At 36.5% G+C, this 20,704-nt stretch overlaps 1 protein-coding gene across 1 annotated transcript in view; it reads right to left on the bottom strand.

Moving 5' to 3' along the window:
- Positions 1 to 20,704, bottom strand: part of LOC134792106 (venom allergen 5.02-like) — a 197,619-nt gene that overhangs the window by 131,225 nt on the left and 45,690 nt on the right. The window lies entirely within an intron of this gene.

The following is a 20,704-nucleotide window of genomic DNA, read 5'->3' as shown; positions in this document are numbered from 1 at the left end:
ACCCATCTGATACCGCCATGAAACCAATTCCAGTCGGTAGGTATGAACCCTCATTTCCGGAATATATAAGTCTGCCAAGGCTTTTCCTGCCGAAACACCTTGGCAGACGAGATTATGTTAGCAAGGTGTACATCAGTTACCCTACATTAACCCATCTGATACCACCATGAAACCAATTCCATTCGGTAGGTATGGACCCTCATTTCGGAAATTTTTAATTATGCCAAGGCCTTTCCTGCTGAAACTCCTTGAGAGACGAGATTATGTAAGCAACATCCGCATCCGTGGGACCCGTATACGTAATTACTGTACACATACGGGTACTGGTTTATTTATTCCTTTATGCTTATACATATTTGTATATTATTATGTTATCAATAAAATATATTTATAATTTATTAAACCTATACCTAATACATTGGGAATTCATTACCTGCTTACGGCAGTAGTAGGGATTAGTGGGTGAGTTCTGGCTCACTTAGCCAGGCCAACAGTCCCTCCCCCTTTTTTTCCCTTGTTGAGGCCCTTGCCTTGAACCCAATCTAATTTCATTGTAGCTCGAATCTAACCTAATCTATTTATATTGCTTTTAGAATATTACAATTATCTACTTTTGCAAAGTTAAATGTTGAAATCTTTATTTCGCAAAATGGAATTTTAATATGACTTTAATGTATGTGCAATCTACTTAGTAATTGGGTTTAAAAATATAAAAACACATTTTATGTTTACTATCCTATCCTAAGTTTATTCAAATAATATTCTGAACATATGAGATATAGTAACATCATTATTTATTCTGTGTACAGTGGAGAAAACATGAATGAAATCATGGAATTTGATTTTTTTATTTTCAAATAAAGATAAACTAAACAGTATTTTCCACAAACCGATGTGAAAAAACTTTGCAGTTGTTGGTTGGCATAATACCATCTCTTACAATTTCTCTTTATTAACATTTTATGATACCTAACCTTCCTGTTTTCGCCCGAATTAATCAAAAAATTCACCAACACCCGAATTCAAAATCTTGCTTGTTTTGCCAGTGGGGTAACTTGCTTAACAATCATATAGAAAAGGACAAGTCGTTGAGGAGTTCCGTTCTGATCACCATCAGCAGTACCACTTCATCAAATGCGACTATTCTTAATGTAAATCCTTGATTGCGTGATGAAAATACAAAAGTCACTATACAATGCCATTAAGATTTGTAGAGTTCCCTCGATTCCTTATGGATCCCATCTTCAGAACTTGAGCTTGACAAAAAGTGACTTAAAAACCTAACGTGCTTAACAAACATAACGAAGAGGACAAATCCCCAAACATGAGCTATGCGTCGTTGAAGAGTTCCATTCTGATCATCATCAGCAGTTCCACTTCATCAAATGTCACAATTTAAAATGTAAATGCTTGGTTTGTTTATAAAAACACAAGTATCACTATATGTATACCTACAAGATTTGAAGAGTGCCCTCGATTCCTCATAAATCTCATCATCAGAACTGGGTTTTGACAAAGACGGAACCAATCTGTATGTATAAACTTGTAAGTTACAACGCAACTAATAAAAAGAATTTTCAAAATCGATCCTGAAATGACGGAGATATCAAACATTAAAAAAACCGAATTAAGAACCTCCTTTTTTGGATTTGATTTTTGGTTTTGCTTTATTTTATTATTTTTGTATTTTTCTTTAACTTTTTAGTGGTAGGCATGTTTTAATTCAAATTTTTAGTATCTTTTTTTATTTACTTTATTTTATTTTTTACTTTTTATGTGATCGGTACTTCATTTATTTTAGATTTTGGGCTAATATTAGTTTGTTAACCGACTTCCAAATCTCAAAGAAGGAAGTTATCAATTCGGTTGTATGTTTTTTTTTAATGTGTTTTACTCCATATCTCCGTCATTCATCATCATCATCATCATCATATCAGCCAAAGGACGTCCACTGCTGGACATAGGCCTCCCCCAAAGAGTGCCACAATGACCGGTCTTGCGCCACCCGCATCCAGCGGACTCCTGCGACCTTAACCAGGTCGTCAGTCCACCTTGTGGGGGGTCTACCCACGCTGCGCCTTCCGGTACGTGGTCGCCACTCGAGAACCTTTCCGCCCCAACGGCCATCGGTTCTACGGGCAATGTGCCCCGCCCACTGCCACTTAAGTTTAGCGATTCGGAGGGCTACATCGGTTACTTTGGTTCTGCTGCAGATGGCCTCATTTCTGATGCGATCACGCAGAGAGACTCCAAGCATAGCCCTTTCCATTGCCCTTTGGGTGACTTTGAGCCTTCTTATGATGCACACAGTAAGCGGCCATGTTTCAGTTCCATATGTCATCACTGGCAACACACACTGGTCGAAGACTTTCGTCACGTGAGACACTGCGGAATATTGGACAAAAAGATGTGCCGTAGCGTCTCCGTCATTACTGGACCGATTTTGAAAATTCTTTTTTTGATTGTATGTATATGCATAGAGATTGGTTGCGTTTTTGTCAAAACCCGGTTCTGATGATGGGATCCATGAGGAATCGAGGGAACTCTTCAAATCTTAAAGGCATACATATAGTGATTTTTGGGTTTTTATCGACAAATTAAGCATATACATCCAAAAAAGTAGCATTTGATGAAGTGGAACTGCTGATGATGATCAGAACGGAACTCTTCAACGACGCATAGTTCACGTTTGGCGATTTGTCGTCTTCTTTATGTTTGTTAAGCAAGTCAAGTTTTAAGCCACATTTTTGTTAAGCTCGAGTTCTGATGATGGGATTCATGAGGAATCGAGGGAACTCCTCAAATCTTAAAGGCATGCGTATAGAGATTTTTGTATTTACATCAGAAAATCAAGCATTTTCATTAAAAACTGTCGCATTTGATGAAGTGGAACTGCTGATGATGACCAGAACAGAACTCTTCAACCACGCATAGTTCACGTTTGGCGATTTTTCCTCTTCGTTATGTTTGTTAAACAAATCAAGTTTTAAAGCCACATTTTTGTCAAGCTCGAGTTCTAATGATGGGATCCATAAGGAATCGAGGTAACTCCTCAAATATTAAAGGCATAAGTATAGATTTTTTTGTATTTTCATCATAAAATCAAGCATTCACATTAAAAACTGTCGCATTTGATGAAGTGGAACTGCTGATGATGACCAGAACAGAACTCTTCAACGACGCATAGTACACGTTTGGTGATTTCGAATTTCGATTTTGACTTGGACTGCGACCCGGACTCTGACCCAGAACCGGACTCATACCCGGATCCGGTTCGGACCCGGACCCGGACGAGGACTCGGACCCGGATTCGGACTCGGACCCGGACCCGGACTCGGACCCGGACTCGGACCCGGACTTGGAACCGAACTCGGACCCGGAAAACCACTATGATACCTGAAGGGGCCGGTATATGACGTTTTCGATTTAGACCTCACTTTGTGACCATAATTTGTTCAATAAATGTTCAATAATTGCATTAAATTACACGTAAATTTGTTCACGAAGAAACCATGTACCGACTCTTCATGCCATTATATTTTTAATTTGCTGTTATTCTCTACAAATCGACACTAAAAGTATCAAAAAATCAAAATATGGTGTTCCGTTTGAGAAAGAAGCAAAACAGTTTTGTCTTTGACAGTAATTGAATTATTGTGTGATTTTGAAAGCTAGATAATTCAACTACCAATTTATTATCGATTTATATTTTTACTCACAAAGACAACACAGAAATTCAATCTCAAATGTAAACTTTCGAACAATTTCCATACATTGACGACATCACTCAAAATTCTTCTTCAAGTCAGATGCCCGCTGGGGCTGCACCGGAGCACACGTATACTTCTTCAAATGAAAATGAAAGCTTGATTTGCTTGCTTTTGACAATTATATTGACATTCAATCATATAATCATATCATTATAACGCACACGAGAAAGTATACCAGTAGATAAATTGTATTTCAAAATATAGGGTACATAAATATCAGCTCGCGTCTCATTTAAATTTGATTTGCTGTTATTTACGGGTCATAATGGTTGAAAACCGCAGTAAACTCATCTTTACTGATTAGGATTAATTTTCATTATGCTGGTATTCATTTTGCGTCATTTTAAAAACGTATTTGACTTCTGTACTAGGGAATGCAAATCGATTATAACCGTAACCGAAATAATCGGTTTTAACCGAATATTTTGACAAAATTTCATAACTGAATATTGGAAAAAGGAATAACCGGTTACGGTTATTTTCGGTTATTTAAATTCTATGTTTCTATCATCTAATGACTACAAAATCCTGTCTTTTTTGGCTGTGACGCCTGTGACTATAATTTTTGTCATTCCTGTACTTTAATAATGAAAATATACCAAATTGACTTCCCTTATTTATGAAATATTTTTATTGGATATTGTATCACGTCCAAGGTCATATTTTACTCTTACTGTATTTTGTGTTTTATTAAAAAATAAAGACTATAAACTCACATTTCCTAATACTGTACCTTTATTTTCGTATTTTTTAGGGTTCCGTACCCAAAGGGTAAAACGGGACCCTATTACTAAGACTTCGCTGTCCGTCCGTCCGTCCGTCCGTCCGTCCGTCCGTCCGTCCGTCTGTCACCAGGCTGTATCTCACGAACCGTGATAGCTAGACAGTTGAAATTTTCACAGATGATGTATTTCTGTTGCCGCTATAACAACAAATACTAAAAACAGAATAAAATAAAGATTTAAATGGGGCTCCCATACAACAAACGTGATTTTTGACCAAAGTTAAGCAACGTCGGGAGTGGTCAGTACTTGGATGGGTGACCGTTTTTTTTTGCTTTTTTTTTTCGTTTTTTTTTTGCATTATGGTACGGAACCCTTCGTGCGCGAGTCCGACTCGCACTTGCCCGGTTTTTTAATTACTTCATTGTAAAATTATCATTATTGTTGAAAATAACCGTAACCGATTATAACCGATATTGGGTTTTTTTCGGGCATAACCGTAACCGAAACCGGTTATGAAGATTGGCCGGTTATTGCATTCCCTATTCTGTACGTCAATGAATTTAGATGACAATTGTAATCTTGTATTATATTATAGAACTTTTATCTTTAAATATTGCCTATTAACAGGAAGCGTTATGTAATTCGTATAAGTAATACCTGAAAGTCTTGTACCTAGATCTGTAATACCATGGATTGCGAAGAATAAATGATTATTATTATGCCGTTCGTTCCGTCTATATGGATAATGCGTGTACGCGCTGTTCTCTGAAAATCTTCAAGACAAAATAACGGCTAGACCAGCACTAAGTACTAACGAGTTTTTGCGGCTTTGGAGACCGAGATGAAGCTTACAGGCCAATACCGCTGTGGCCTGGTTATTGTTATGTATCGAATGTTTTATAGATTTACTATAAAAAGCAATATTTTATTTCGATTAGGTCTACATTTTGTGCATATTGCATATCTGAAGTATTTTCGTACTAAACTTGAAACTTTCGTCGAAACTAAATAAAATAATTATTCCAAATATACAGTCACCTGCAATTTATGTTACACAACACAACGAAGGCCGCAAAAATATCTGACACGATCTTATTTGTAGAACCATAAGAGCATGTCACATATTTTTGCGGCCTTCGAAGAGTAGGTACCGTCATTATCACCAACTTTGCCCGCATTTAAAAAAAAAACATGAATTTCTCAAACAAAAAATCACATCATATGACTTTTTTTTGCTCAGCACGTCCATTGTGATCAAACGCATCAGTTTATTTGAAGAAAAAATATTTTTATCGTGTTTTTACCCATTTTTTTTTTGCGTTTTAGAGGGTGGGCAAAGATATCCGGGGTTTTCGCCAACATTTACCACGTCAATTTGGTATTCAAATACAGCTCGTATGATGATGATGTCTAAGGATCACTTAAAGGTTTTGGGCAATCCTACCATTCCCTGTTAATATCTTAGCGATAAGTGTAAAAAACTTTTAAATAAATTTGCTGGGCAATGTTGCCTACCCGTTTTTGCCCATTTCCATATAAGGCTCGCCTAAGCATTTTACAAAGGCTAGGGTTGTCACTTTTAAAAAAATCTGTTACAATAGTTTAATGGCCAAAAATATGATTTTTGCTGTGTTTTTCATTCGTTAACGGGATAAAACATATAAGTAAAGGATAATAAGATAAATTAAATACAGTATATATTTATAAACTTACTTTAGTGTAAAAACATAACCTTCTTTTACTTGCGAAGTTGGGTAAATTAGATGGAAGTGACAACCCTAATCCGTTTTTGGTGGTGGGCAATGTTGGTATGGATGGCAAATCACCGGATTACTTTGCTCACCGCTAAAACTCGCTAAAAATTACAAATTAAAGATATCTTATTGATACTGTTTTAACACCCCCTGGCACTGATTAAAATAACCGACTTGGTTTCACATTACATCTCAAAACTTTTTGAAGTGAAAACTTCTTTAGCGGCGCTGAGCACTTTTTGAGGTGGGGAAAAAATGATAAACTCGAGACAGCGTAACGCGTAACGCGCTGACATTATGTGTGACGGACAATGTTATTCACCAAACAACTTTAGTCGTAACGTATCATAATCAGGTCAGTTATTTAAAACTAGACTTTTATATTAAGCAATAAAGCTCAATGTTCTAATCTTGTACGGGCTGAAATACGAGGATCTCACAGTTACATTCTAACTTTATATCACTCCAATATAATTCAATAAAGCTACATCTTGATGAAATCGCTAATAAAAGTGAACTCTAGCACTCGTGAATAAAACTCAAAATACCATGACCAAAATATATTTAGATGCGAGGTCTGCAAGGTAACTTCACAATTTCTATTCGAATTTTAAACAATTAACGCTACAAATTTAAGCTCACTGGCCAGCAATTTCGGAACTAAAGTTTTTCAATAGAAAGGAGGATGGGTCGATTATACATAGTGCTGCAGACATTTTGGACTAGTCATTGAGTTTTCACTTCTGTTGGCACTCCCGGAGTGCTAACGCGTTGTTTTTTTTGTAGTAGAAGCGTTGCGAGACTTGCACCTTTTTACATGTAATGTTTTTGATGGGATCTCATCTCTTTTTGTAGGCAGTCCTTCTTTTCGGGTACTCACACCCATACTATGTATACACATATCATAACTAAACACATTTCATCATTCATACTCACATCGTACATCGTAGTATACCTTTACTTCACCTACTATTTGTAGGAACTGCAACAGTAACTTTGTAATAGCATATATTTATATGGAATTACAAACTTACTTATGCAGTTCTTAGATCTTTTAAACCTGACTGATATTGCAATATTTTTAAATTTTCTATGGCTTGATAAGCTGAAATCTACTTATGTTTAAAATTTGAAGCTTGTGGGCATGCTAGAAGTACAGTGTCAGAGTCGAAACTAAGGAACTTTGACGTACAATAATTCTTAAACTACAAGTTCATAGTAGGAGATCCCACATATATGGTCGACTTCACCAATCTGTCTGACGGATGAAACTATGAAAATATGAAAGAAAATATGTTCCAGAACATAAATAAATAGGGTTGCCTAAAGAAATATGGTCAAGGTTATTTTTAACAAATTTTTGTAAAAAAAAAATTCTCGGCAATTTTCACCGATTTGACGAACGAAATAAGTTTCAATATAAAGTATACACCTTGTACAACATAAATCAACGAGGTTGCCTATCTTTTTCCGGTCACTATTATGTGGTTGCCGTGTTTAAAGAGGTGATTTTATATCGATAATTGCACTCATCTGTCTGACGCTTGAATTATACATCAAAATGATGGTAATTTTGTTGCAAATACAATGGTATTGGGTTGTCTGCGAAAATCCGGTCACAAATAAGGGTTGCCAGGCTTTTAATTAAAATAAGAAGGGAAGACTTTTAGGTATCACTCATAAACGGCTTAACTGATCAAGTTTGTTTTAATTTTATTTGATTGAGTTTTTTAAGCACTATTTTTATGATTTTTTCCATATTTTTTGGACAGATGGTTCAAAAGTTAGAAGGAAAAACCTTTTTTTTCTTTCTAAACGATTTATTCCGAAATGATTCACTTTATTTCTAATCTATTTATTATGTATTTCTAATTCCCGTTTCATTTTTATCCAATAGTATATCTTTTTCAGTAATAAAATGCATATATAATTAATTACTGTAATAGTCTGTACCAGGGATGTTACGGAGCTCCGGTTCCGTTTCCGTTAAGGCGGAACTTCCGTTTGGTATTACACATCCGTTTCTGTTCCGGTTCCGTTATGTTTGAAACGGAAGTTATAACGGATGTCAATGCTTCGTGCGGCGGCGGCGTACATCCAAAACAAACAGGTTCATACCAGTCATTCGCTCATCGCCCCGCTTGCCACGTGCTACGCTAATTTGTTGTTTGTTTGTATACTTTGTTTTATTCGTGTTATTAAAATTAAAATCGTATGTGTTCTGTTGTGTACTGACTACTGACTGTATGTAGTGTGTGTGGTGAATGTTAGTGTGTAAAAAAACGCACAATGAAGCCGAAATCAAGTTCGATTTGGAACTATTTTGATGAAGTAAGTGGGGACACGGCTAAGTGTAAACTTTGTCTGAAGGTTTATTCTAGAAAGGGGAAAACGAGTACATCGTTAAAAAGTCAGGCTCCGATTCTAGTTCCAGTTCCGTTTCCGTTTACGGTTCCGTTTCCGTTTTCGGTTCCGTTTTCGGTTCCGTTAAACTAAATTGAAAACATCTGTTTCCGTTTTCGGTTCCGATAAAACCACATCCGTTACATCCCTGGTCTGTAATACGTGATGGTTTTACTCCGGGCCCAAAATCGATGATCTCCTTTGACGATAGGTATACCGATAGCAGCGCCACCTACCGGGTCCTACCGATTTTCAAACCATCCATGTATACTAACACCTTCTTCAGAATAACAAATACCTACCCTTCTGAAAACCGCATCAAAATCGGTTCAGTCAAACGCGAGATAATCGTGAACAAACATACATACAGGGTGCCCAGTAATTAATGGACAACCTTCTATCCATCGACAGGGCACCTTAGGCTGGTCTAGAAAATGCACTTATAGGTCTAGTAAAAGTTTCGTGGTTTTCGAGATAATCGCACTTTTCTAATTGTGGTTCCTTGTTTCACTGTAATGATCGTTTAGGCCACAAATGAAAAGATTTTTAGTTACGTTCTGTTTTTTGAAAAATATTCTCAAATAGGCCTGCTAACCGATAGGCAATACAGTTTTTCCATAGCCAAGGTGTATTTTTAGAAGACCTTAAATGCTCAAAAACGTGCCTTCGTATTTAACCACTTTCCAAGAATACATTTTAAATATTAAATATACCTAGTTTTTGGTTATTTTTTGTGAAATTTTTCTTATTAGGTAGGTGCAACAGATATTCGGTATTCGGCCGAATATTAGGCAACATTCGGCCGAATACCGAATATTCGGCAAAGTGGCCGAATAGGCCGAATACCGAATGGTTGCCGAATATTCGTGTCATCTCTAGTTTTGATTATCTTTTTTATTTATGACATGAATAAGATTCTGACTATTGACAAATCTCATCATTGCCGCACATTTTCAAACAAATTGTCAAAAGCACTGCCAATGATTAATACAGTATGTTTCTTTTTGTTGTCGATTATTGGAAATAACCTTTGTTTGATAATTTATTTTTTTATCTTTTGTTCTAATTAAAAAGAAATAACCGTTAGAGCATTTCTGAGAAGTAACCCTATGTGGGATTTCAGGGTTTGTCCAATGGCTAAGGTCACCCTGTATTTAAAAACGTAAACGTTAAAGTTTTGGGATATATGTATAGTAGACTATTAATACTCCACATTGATACCATAAGAAGTTAATAAAACTGCCTGAAAGTTAGAGAGGACTATGGAGGAGATTACTGTTTACTAGCTTTTGACTTAACTCCTGGCCCCTGTTTCACTACGGTGGCAGGTGCGACACTTGTCGACATCACAGTTACTGACGTCACAGGCTACGGTTCCATAGGCTACGGTAACCGCTTACCATCAGACGGGCGGTGTGCTTGTTTGCCACCAACATGTTAATAAAATAAAAACTCCATTATATCGCCAAATACTAAGGGGTCATCCATTAATTACATCACACGTTTAGGGGGAGGGAGGGGGTCAAGAAAATGTGACATGTTGTGACTAGGGGGAGGAGGGAGTCACAAACTTTGTGACGTCACTTTAACTTCATCAGTAATCGAAAATTTATTTGAATTATTTTATTCGCTATACAGTTATATAAAAAGTTTTTGAAACGATAATCATTTTTATTCGTTTAATTTCATTTCTTAATCAGTTTTGGGTTATAAAATTACTAATATTTCTTTTATCAAAAATATTTCGATATAATATTAAATAAATATTTGCCGATTTCTTTGAAGAAATGTGACGTCACACCAAGGGGGAGGGGATTGCCAAATGTGACCAAGTGTGACAAGGAGGGGGGGAGGGGTCAAAAAACCAAGAAATTCGTGTGACGTAATTAATGGATGACCCCTAAGTACTTATTTTGCGAAGCTAATGACAATTGTCACAAGAAACACGACAATTGTCGGTAATTCTTGACAGCAAATGAGTTCTGTGTCGGAATTTCGTGCCAATTGTCGTGTTTCTTGTGACAATATCGTGTCGTGTTTCTTGTCATTAGCTTCGCAAAATAAGTACTTATTATTTGGCCATATAATGGAGTTTTTATTTTATTAACATGTTGGTGGCAAACAAGCACACCGCCCGTCTGATGGTAAGCGATTACCGTAGCCTATGGAGGCCTGTGACGTCAGTAAAAGTAATGTCGACAATTGTCGCACCTGTCACCGTGGTGAAATAGGGGCCAGATATTTCAGCGAGCTCTACTTCATATTGGAATTTAGTCAGACATGGTAGTGTAAGGCTAGAAGATCGTTTTGATACAGCGTTAACAGCAACGCTTAATGGTTTAGTTATGCCGAGTTTGCATTAACGTTAAAGAAATCAATAAAAATCGGGATGTAAGTGTCGATTACAACATTTAATTACTAGATAAATAAAACAGACAATGACTTATTTCATCACACGTGTAATATAACTCAAGATAAATACACAAGAAATTAAACACTATATGAGTAAAATGAATATAGGCGTGGAATCGAATGTATTTGCAGCCAACAAAATGCCAATGTTTGTTCAGCTACCTGTTTACCTGTTTAAATTGCTTATTATCAATTTAGATCCGGATTTTAAACCTGGCTGACATTGGATAGCCATTTATATTGATGTAAATGGTGTTGTAAGATATGGTATTGTAATCAACAACTGTAAAGTTTTTTTTTTACATCGGTTTGTGGCAAATACTGTACAGTTTATCTTTATTTTAAAACGAAAAATGTCAAATTGCATGGTTTCGTTCATGTTTTCTCCACTGTACACAGAATAAGTAATGATGTTACTATATCTCGTATGTTCAGAATATTACTTGAATAAACTTATCCTATATAAAATGTGTGTTTTTATATTTCTAAACCCAGTTTCTAAGTAGATTGCACATACATTAAAGTCACATTAAAATTCCATTGTGCAAAATAGAGATTTCAACATTTAACTTTGCAAAAGTAGGTATGTAATTGAAATATTCTAAAAGTAACAAAAAATAGATTAGGTTAGATTCGAACTACGATGACATTAAGTTGGGTCCAACGCAAGGTTGAAAGGCTCCAACAAGGGAAAAAAAGGGGGAGGGACTGTTGCTCTGGCTCAGTGAGCCAGAACTCACCCACTAATCCCTACTACTGCCGTAAGCAGGTAATGAATGCCTAATGTATATTTTGTATATTAATAATTTATAAATATATTTTATTACAACATAATCATATACAAATATATTATAAGCATAAAGTAATAAATAAGCCTACAGTAATTACGTATACGGGTCCCACGGATGCGGATGTTGCTTACATAATCTCGTCTGTCAAGGAGTTTCGGCAGGAAAGGCCTTGGCAGACTTATATATTCCTGAAATGAGGGTTCATACCTACCGACTGGAATTGGTTTCATGCTGGTATCAGATGAGTTAATGTAGGGTAACTGATGTACACCTTGCTAACATAATCTCGTCTGCCAAGGTGTTTCGGCAGGAAAAGCCTTGGCAGACTTATATATTCCTGAAATGAGGGTTCATACCTAAAGACTGGAATTGGTTTCATGGCGGTATCAGATGGGTTAGTGTACGGTAACCGATGGTCATCTTGCTTATAATCTCGTCTGCCAAGCTGTTTCGGCAGGAAAAACCTTGGCAGACTTATATATTCCTAAACTGGGGGTTCATACCTACCGACTGGAATTGGTTTCATGGTGGTATCAGATGGGTTAGTGTAGGGTAACCGATGGCGACCTTGCTTACATAATCTCGTCTGCCAAGGTGTTTCGGCAGGAAAAGCCTTGGCAGACTTATATATTCCTGACATGAGGGTTCATATCTACCGACTGGAATTGGTTTCATGGTGGTATCAGATGGGTTAAATTAGGGGTCCCGGTGGCCACCTTTGAGAGCGTCTGCCAAGCACTTCCGGCAAAATAAATACTGGCAGATTTCGCTTTTCTGTGTCTACATGTAAATTTCTAACTGCTGCCATAACTATTATTTCGGTATCAGATGGGTTAAATAAATCAGCCCCTTTTTTCGCACCGGAAGTGGCCTTCTTTTTCGTACTTTCGGCAAGTTCCGCCGTGGCAGACTATCGAATTCGGACTTAGCATCACTTTTATGGGAAACCATTGTGTATTTCATCGTGGTATCAAGTCGGTTAGAAATTTTGCGGCCCGCTCTTCTACTAATATGACAAACAATACATTATGACTTAAAACTTTATGGGAAACAAAGGGACCCCTTTAATTTCACGTAATGTCCGCATCTAATTTATATATGTCCACAGTAAACAAACAAATGAATGATAAGAAAAGACAGACAGTGCTGTGAGCGGGAGGTGGGGCGAGGCGAGGGGCGAGGTATAGGCAGGCTATGATAGGCTCTCGGGCGGCGCGCCGGCGACACTGACGGACCAGCGCGGCGTATGTATGAATTTCGCGCCTTTTTAAATATATTTTACTATTACAATGCAAGCTACACACCGAAATTTCTTATTTTCTATAATATGGCTGCGTATATTATTTTATAGTAATAGACTTATTTTTACAGACTCTAATTCAATATTAGATATTATAGGACAAAAAACGCATATTAATTCTAAAGCATATATCTTATTCTTCTAAATTTTTAGCTTGCCTATTAACTTAAGAATTTAGATATGTTGTTGTGGATTTATTAAACTTTAATTCAATATCGACAAAATAATAAGCTAATTTGTAGTTTGACTAAGAAGCACGTTAAAAAAAATTCTAATAATTTTACATTATAAAGCGTCATACATATTATAAACGATGGAACTTAAACATTGCACTTTAATTCAATATTAAAAAATCATTACTAAAAATATATAAATACCTAATTTATATCTAACGCTCGTTCTAACTTTTCGTCATATTTTACAAATATGCTTAAAAATATGTCCCATGTCAGATAAGTATCACTTTTTCATCTTTAGAATTATCAAAACTTTTAGTGTAAAAATCCGGTCCCACTATTGGTCTATAAGTACTCACTTCAAATATTGTCTCAAATTTCAACCCTTTAGAGGGTCGAATTTTTCAAATTGACTTCTGCAAGCTGTTATCAGTGTGTTATATTTATAAAAATAAAATGTTATTTCGTTCGACCTGGTTGTAGATAAAATCTGGTTTCTGCTAGCTTTTATAACCTTCTTATCCATCTCTTATCGACGCCTGCGCTTCGCCCTGGCCACAGTAATGCCTAACTATGTATTTAGATGATTGGATTAAAAACAAAAAATAGTTCCGGGTTGTAAGTAGGTATGTATGTCTATATTGGCTATTGAAAAGTACAAGGAAACCGGATAAGTAGTAACATCAGGGCTGCAGGCGTGCGAAACTCCTGACTTCGGCCAAACCTCGGCTTCGCTAGCCTCAGCATTGCTCCGAGCAATTATTAGGGATGACACAACTTGACGTCCCTTTGCGTGCACGACCACAGATAAGATAATGGCTTGACTTTTGACAACCCTAAATAGCCGAAAGGGATAGTGCCATATATTAGAAAGGGACAGCATGATTCGACCCTGAACCAGGCGTGGCTCACTCCGCGATTTCGTCGCTTGGCTACAGGTAGCTAAAAGTACATCCGTTCCACACCAATTTTGATGGCAAGAATAGCCATAAGCCGCGCGTGGCGCTGTCGCCACCTAGCGGCCATATCTGTCCTGATCGTAACAGACGTGTTTTGTTAGAGAGTGAGTCTTCTGTATTTAGTACTATTAGGTATTTATTCTGTGCCTGAACCGCTGTCAAACTTCGGTTTTGTAGGAAGTTTCCTTTCTATAGACCGACCACTTAAATGAGTCCTCGCCTGCGCGGTACGGGGGCGTACGCCTGCCACCCGCACCTTCCCCGCCAACCCTTAGTCGTCCTTCCCCGTCGCCCCCGTACCGCGCAGGCGAGGACTCATTTAAGCGGTCGGTCTATAGTAGGGGAGCACAAGAGGGGATTTTTGTAGTTACTCGAGCGCGTCAATTTAAGATATGAGTGATATCTTGCTACCCCGTGTAGTCTACCTTTACCCCTTTTAGCCGTCTATGTTGAGCCATTGGTTGGTGGGGGGTTGGTGGGGGGTTCAACAAATTGTTAAGCAGATTGTGGATTTGGTCATATTACTCCAAATTAACGCTATAAATTGTGCTATTACTAAATGTGATAATTGTTTGTACGCATTTCCTTAATCTGACGGTTACAATGTAAAAATTGGGCGTCAAACTTGTGTTCGTCAGATTAAGAAAATGCCTACAAATAAGTGTTATAAAGTTTGTCAAAGGACTGTCTCATTTCAAACATAGACAGAGAGAATCATACTATCTTTGTCTTACACTAGTACTAGCACCCAAAAGAAAAGGACGAGTATAGTTTTTTTTTTCACAGGAGGCCCGTGCCCAGCAGTGGGACGTATATAGGCTGAATTATTATTATTATTTTGTTTCTCCGTTTAGGATTTCACGGGCCTAATAAATCCCGGTCTTTTGATAGGCTTGCGTGGGGATATAGATCCAACACGTAGAGGCCCTTTGGAGAGCTTTAATGATTATTATAGTTTTTTTTTTGTTCTTATTTACTGACAATTTGGTTTGGCCAACTATATTAAGTTATAGAAAAAATATAGCATTAACTTGGACAAAAACAACCAAATCCACAAACTGCTTAACGATTTTTTAACCCTCCACCAACCTCCTGATATTTAAAAAAAATTGTAGACGCTTCCTGCTCGCTGGAAAAAAAACTTTATATATGTATAACTTTTTTCTTCTTATCATCTAATATTTCTATTCCAATAGGTCTGTACGACGCTCGAGTAACTACACATTTACCATCGTCGGCATTCAGGTTTCTGCATTAAGTTTGGTGTCAATGTTATTATCAAGTAGGTAAATAAATAGGAAAAAAAATCATTTATAGAAATAAAGGACTCGTATTTATGGAACAAATCGCCCCCTGCCCCCCCCCCCCCCCGCTTTTACCCCCAACGCGTCAAAAATCAAGGTGGCTCCCCTTTCTAATATGATCGGGTTCTAAGGACTCACAATGCAAAATGATATTATATTACCACATCGTCTATTACCATTTATAACTCTGTGCTTACATATGTAGTAGGAATTTATTATCTATTATATTATACCTAAAGACCTAAACGAAGATAAGAATAGTTTTTGCGAGCCTCAAAACTTATCGAATGACCCAAGTATGTAGATGCCATGATATCTAGCAATTGACCTCTGGTAATGACTGATATTGATAACATTTTAAGTTCAGAACGTGACAAACAAAATGGCCATGATGAAGCATATAGGACAATCAAAAGGATAACAATAAATAAATGCTAATAGCAAAGCCATAACGAAGCAAACTTGATAACATTATTTATAAGTGATGCAATTTTTGATAAAAAATAACTTGTACCAAAGAGAATTTGAAATATAGTTACTGCCATCTCTCGACAGAGGATAAAACTGATAGAACGCCATTTGACTTTGATCATTATTCTTCCACTGATATGTGTTAACTTGTTAAATATTAATATTAACGCCATCTACTCGAACGTAGGCTGAAGGTTATGGCGCCGTCACTCGAAAACATTGCACCATACCTTTGGCCTAGTGTCGAGTAGATGGCGTTAATATTAATATTTAATAAGTTAACACATACCAGTGAAAGAATAAGGATCAAAGTGAAATGGCGTTCTAACAGTGTTAATCTTCTTTCGAAAGATGGCAGTAAATTTACAGTGGCTACATAATTCCGCCTCTTTACATTATTCTCTTTGGGGTCATCCATTAATTACGTCACACGAATTTATAGGTTTTTTTTACCCCCCCCCCCCCCCCCCCCCTCCCTCCTTGTCACACTTGGTCACATTTGGCAAACCCCTCCCCCCTGGTGTGACGTCACATTTCTTCAACGAAATCGGCAAATATTTATTTATCAAACTATTTGATAAAATATTAAATAATTAATTTGACAAAAGAAATATTAGTAATTTTATAACCCAAAACTGATTAAGAAATAAAATTAAACGAATAAAAACGATTATCGTTTCAAAAACTTGTTATTTAAATGTATATTAGCGTATAAAATAATTAAAAAAAAATTTCGGTTACTGATGAAGTTAAAGTGACGTCACAAAGTTTGTGACTCCTCCTCCCCCTTGTCACAACATGTCACATTTTCTTGACCCCTCCCTCCCCCTAAACGTGTGATGTAATTAATGGATGACCCCTTTGCCTGTACAGAAGAAACCCGTTTTTGTCAAAGCTTGTAAAAATAGAGTAGGTAGAGTTAGACCAAGAAAAGTCTGCAGCGATTTTGATAGCCCACGCAGTGCAAGTGTTATTTTAAACGTCAAACTTCTATGAAATTATGACGTATAAATAACACTTGCACTGCGTGGGCTATCAAAATCGCTGCAAACTTTGCTAGGTCTGACTCTACGTATGTTTCTCTTTGCATATATATGCTTTAGTGCAGGGTTCGGCAAACCGCGGCTCGCGAGCCGCATGATGCGGCCTTTGAAGATACAATAGCGGCTCTATTCAAGTCACTGAAAATTATGAACACCCACTTGGAGTTTCCAGAACAAGGACAAACAAGTACGTTTGTGGTTCGTTGAGGTTCCTAAACTATAATCTGTATCTTTAGGTATTCAAATAAAAGTAAACAAAATCTACCCTTGAGTTAAGTCAGTTGAGGGTAGATGAAAACATTACACGACCAAATAATGTAGGTTAAAGTCAGGTCGTTCAGTGACAGATCCATGCGGTTTTGTGTTTGGTTGGTTAACCAATAAATGTTATAACCACCCGAAAATATACAAATTATTTGTTTACTTTTATTTAAATACCTAAAGATACAGAGTTTAGTGATTTCTACTGTGTTTGGCTTTTCTTCTCAAAAGTTTTCCGACCCTTGCTCTAATAGTGACTGAAATATATGTAGCTTATTTGGTAGATTTTTAGAAGGGCGGAGAACTTACTACACGAATATTGACGTGGTAATGGTAACCTTCACAAAACTACAAGTTGTAATCTTTATATGATAACGAAATGTGAAACAAGATGACGGTTCAAGACGCGCAAATAGTTGCGTCATCTTGAGAAACTAGGGAGGATCCAATCATATGATACTTCGTGTCATCACTGTGGCGAATTCTCGCTAGCAAAAGTTCAAAGTTTATCTCATGATGATCGTAGATTCGTTATACGAGATTGTTAACACTATTTTAGGACTACTTATAAAGAACGTCAAATTACTCATAATTAAAGAGTAATAAAAGGTAGGTATCTATTAAATAAATTTGATCGTTTAAATTAGAAGTGGACCCATGACGTTAACGAGCTGAAAATGTTTGTCACTAGCGACCCGACCCGGCTTTGCTCGGGTTACACAAAACAGTAACAAATTATAACACTTAAACCACTCAATAGGAACAGTGAGGGAGGAATCTGAACATTTAAAAAAATACGAAAATTGATTTTACAAATAATTATTGTAATCTGTATTTTTCTATTTAAGTTCTAAAAATACCTAGGCTAGGCCAAAGACAATGATTAATTGATTATTGTAAATATAGAGAGGTAAGTCTATATAAGAAAAAAACGTAACTTTGGTAGCCCCTAAATAGCTGAAAGGGATAGTGCCATACATTAGAAAGTCGCTTGGGACGAATCATGCTGTGATTCGTCCCAAGCGACTTTCTTTTTTGTAGGAAGTGTCATTTCTGTACGGTAGTACTATTTTTTCTGTGATCAGAGTTACCGCAAAATGTATGGAGCTACAGCGCCATCTCGTTTACCTGTCAAATTCGAAGCACGAAAAAGAAAGATTTTACGCATCTTACTCAATCAATGTATCTTTGGCTAGGCTAAACATTATAGTTACCTAAGCGTTGAACTCGATCTTGGCCTATGCTTTATATCTTAACAAAATATGCACGATGTTATCTAAAAGCATGATAGGTACACTGTAGGACACCTATTTAAAGGAACCGATGCAATCGCAACTGTTTCAGTTGAAGTTTGTCACCGCAACGCGTACGGTTTCTCTGCGGTACACCTAAAATAAATGCTTTCGATTTCGGTGCAAGTGAAAATACAATAATATTATTAGTGAAACTTTTATGTATTTACAAGATTTCATTACAGCACATTGTGATACAACCTTTAAAGAAACAATATAAGGTAAGATTTCGGTTCCAGCTGACATAGATATATAAGTAAGCTAAGAGTGCTCACTCCATACATCAGTTTCCTTACTTACATCGGAGGTATGGTAATAAAACGTATTATTAAAAAGTTTATTATAACTCTCTGAAAAATTAATACTTATTAAGCTTAAGTCTTATTACTTACTACAAATAAGTTTTCACAAAACTCGCTTAAAACTTACTTATTTCAAAAAGTTTATTATAACATTTATAACTCTCTGAATTTAAGTTGATAGTGCTTAACTTTCTTCAGAAAGTGTATCTGCAGCTACTTTTAAGTTATTTCGCTTTTACTCAACTGTGACGCGGTGGGCAAAGTTATGTTGAAAGAGCAAAGTTGTATACTTTTACGGTACTTATTAAGCTTAAATCTTAGGTACTTACTGCAAATAAGATTACGCAAAAATCGCTTAAAACTTACTTATTTTAAAAGGGATTTATATTGGGTTTATATCTATGTATGGAGTGAGCACTCTAAGTTTAATCTTTTCTCTATGTAGCATGATGTAGCTGAGCAAGAAGTTGTTGTAAATTTTAAACGGTGTTTAGACTAGACGAAATTAACAAACGGTATATTATACGTACTAAATAGCAGGGGAGCCCACGATGCTAAATCGGGATTTACTCGAGCGTCATACAGACCTAATTGGAATCGAGATATTAGATGATAAGAATAAGAATTTTTTTTCCAGCGAGCCGGAAAGCGTCTACAATTTTTTTTTAATTTCGGGAGGTTGGTGGAGGGTTAAATAGTACATTATTGTCGAGGCTCGGAAGTAGCTACTTGCAGGCTGAGGATTCGTTTTAAACGGACGACCTTGGGAGTCCGTTTAATTGAATCCGAAGCCAGCAAGTAGCCTTCCAGCCGAGTCATATATAGTGCTTTTCTCAAAAATGGTGCAAGAAATATAAATATCATAGAAATATTTTACAAAAGCAACTTTCTTACGTATATATTTTCACAGAAAAAAGTAGAAACAATTGAAAAAATTTGCTTTGCCGCCTTTTTATTTTTTTAATAAAAAAATAGAAGTGTATTTTTCTGCCGAAAATACGCCAACCTATTTGAGACAGCTAAATAGTCGCGGTACTAATCATCTGTTTGGCTGTTTAATGGGCCTGTGCCTTCATTTGATATGGCCATTTCAACTATTAAAAAGTTTGGAACTCGACAAATAATGGAATTTGTATGCAACATTGCAGTCCCAAAATCGAGACTGCAATGTTTTTAACTTTTTAATTTTTGACTGTCCATAAACTACGCGCTTCGCAACCTATTTTTTAAACGGCAAAGTCGACTTTGCCGTCCATTTTTGAGAAAAAATCGTTAAGCAGTTTGTGGGTGGGTGGGTCGTTTTTGTCCACGTTAATGCTATATTTTTTCTATAACTTAATATAACACTTATTTGTAGGCATTTACTTAATCTGATCAACACAAGTTTGACGCCTAATTTTTACATTGTAACCGTCAGATTAAGGAAATGCGTGCAAATAATTATCATATTTAGTAATAGCACAATTATAGCTTTAATTTGGACTAATATGACCAAATCCACAATCTGCTTAACAATTTTTTGAACCCCCCACCAACCAAGGGCTCAACATAGATGGCTAAAAGGGGTAAAGGTAGACTACACGGGGTAGCAAGATATCATTCATATCTTAATCTGACGCGCTCGAGTAAACACAAAAATCCCCTCTTGGGCTCCCCTACCAAAACTGTCAATTCTTTTATAAACCTCGTCAACTATACTGTATTTAGAGTACCAATTTAAGACATTTTTCGTTTTTTCCTG

Source organism: Cydia splendana, chromosome 7 (assembly GCF_910591565.1).
Source record: "Cydia splendana chromosome 7, ilCydSple1.2, whole genome shotgun sequence".
NCBI lineage: Eukaryota > Metazoa > Arthropoda > Insecta > Lepidoptera > Tortricidae > Cydia > Cydia splendana.
The sequence above is the reverse complement of the archived record's forward strand: the minus strand, read 5'-3'. Positions and strand labels throughout refer to the sequence as shown.